The sequence below is a fragment of the Lipotes vexillifer genome, unplaced genomic scaffold, assembly GCF_000442215.2.
Source record: "Lipotes vexillifer unplaced genomic scaffold, Lipotes_vexillifer_v1.1 scaffold247, whole genome shotgun sequence".
NCBI lineage: Eukaryota > Metazoa > Chordata > Mammalia > Artiodactyla > Lipotidae > Lipotes > Lipotes vexillifer.
Genome location: NW_006794161.1, coordinates 105913 through 107897, shown reverse-complemented (window position 1 = coordinate 107897; position 1985 = coordinate 105913). Strand labels below are relative to the sequence as shown.

The window sequence follows — 1985 nt, the reverse complement described above, 5'->3', positions numbered from 1 at the left end:
TCCTGCTGGTTGGTTCAGATGATATCAAAATTAAAGAAAAGATTTTTCTAAACTTATATTCATTAAAAAATGAAAAGTAGTGGGGCTTGCACTTATATACCTCTATAACAAAATAATAAAATATACTTGAAATTATGACTATAAGATGATAAGAAGTCTCTTCCAAATTATCAGTGTATGATTAATTAGTAGAATATTGAGATAAATGTATTATATTAATAGAGTTCAATTTGGGCTAAATTTATTTTATTACCTTTGAGTTCTTCAAAACATGGTAATGTTACATTATTGAGAATATTTAAATAAGCAAAATAGTCCTTACTCCAGGTTATGTTTTATAATTATGAATTTGTTCTGTAACAGAAATCATGCTTCCAACTTTTGTTAGACATACTCAAGTTACTTATTGCCATGCACTGAGAACTATCTCTGAATCTGCGCTCTCTGCAGGATGCTAAGAGTTCAAAGTTAAACAATACAAAGGCCCAGTCATATAGGACCTTGTCATCTAGAGAGGAAACAGAGAAGAGATTTTGTGGGTAGAATACAGTGTGAGGGACACGTAGGGCTGAATACACTGTGCTATATGGGATCAGAGCACGAGCCTGAAGTGGGAGGAAAGTGTCAGGAACATCCTTCGGGGGTGATGATTGCTCAGGATTCTGAACAAGGAGTAGCAGTTTAAAGTAAGTAATGCACACTACATCTTAGATTAATACATCTGTGTCTTCCCATTACTTTTCATTCTACTGATGTTTTTGAAACAAATATTCACAAGATCAAGTTACCATTTGAAAATATTCAGTCTATTAACAGTTCAGTCCATTTATCAACTTTTTCAAAAGGAATGGCTCTTCTGTACAATCAAAGTCACCAGGTGTTTTAAAAAAACTTAACCCTTGCATTAACCTTATGTCATATGACATTATACTTTAATAGCATATGCAATATCAAAGAGTTGAGTATTAAAAAATTTTGTGAATAATTTGAAGGTATATGTATTGGGTCGGCCAAAAAGGTCACTCGGTTAATGAATATGTTGTTCAATAAAGTTCCTAGTGAAAATGAAAAATGTGTCTTTTATTTTTACTTAAAACTGAACGAACTTTTTGGCCAATCCAATATGTCTGTTTTCAACTCCAATCATTTTTAAAGTACCTAAGGGTGTTTCAAAGTGTCCCAGATTTTTTCATCAATACTCTACCCCATTATTCACAATATTTTGCCTGCCAAAATATATAACTTACGTATATTTACCTAAATGTATTAATATACATTTTTTTCTTTTTAAATCCTCACACGCATATAAAACAATTCATTAGAGTTAATGACGAGTCACACCTCTCAAAATGGTGAAAATTTCAATTAAAAGCCACTTTACCCTTAAAAGTCCCCTTGTGAAACACACAATTTCTGTTGAAATTTTGGAAACACAAGATATAGGTTATAATTTTTCATTACTTATTTATGGATCCTTAGCATTTTAAGAAACCAAGTTGAGAATCATTGTTCTTTTATAAAATATGGAGAGTCACTCAGAAAATTGAAATAAGCTGATAGTAGCAGTGCTGGAAAAAATAGTTACATTTGATATTTTCCACACTATCAGTAGGTTCAGCCACATGGCTGAACTTTCAAAACAGGTCTTTCTACAATACTTTCCTCTGCAGTAGAACAAACAAAGAAACAAATATATTCCTATATAGGCTTCTATAAGTTCAAGTTATTTTATTAATGAATTAGTCATAAGGTACTTATGAATCTCACAGAAGATATCTAACATTTAATTCAGTGATTAGCTTACAATCCATCTGTATGACTTTATAATCAGCACACTAATGTTTTAACCAAAAATGTCTTCCCTCACCAGCCCCGCCACTCTCTCTTTAAAAACCACCTAAATTGGGCTTCCCAGGTGGCGCAGTGGTTGAGAGTCCCCCTGCCGATGCAGGGGACACGGGTTCGTGCCCCGGTCTGGGAGGATC

General features: G+C 33.2%; 1 protein-coding gene across 1 annotated transcript in view; it reads right to left on the bottom strand.

Annotated features, from left to right (window-relative positions):
- CACNA2D1 (calcium voltage-gated channel auxiliary subunit alpha2delta 1) overlaps positions 1 to 1985 on the bottom strand; it is a gene marked incomplete at its 5' end in the record, with an annotated part of 180611 nt that overhangs the window by 85257 nt on the left and 93369 nt on the right. The gene's annotated exons all lie outside the window — the stretch shown is intronic.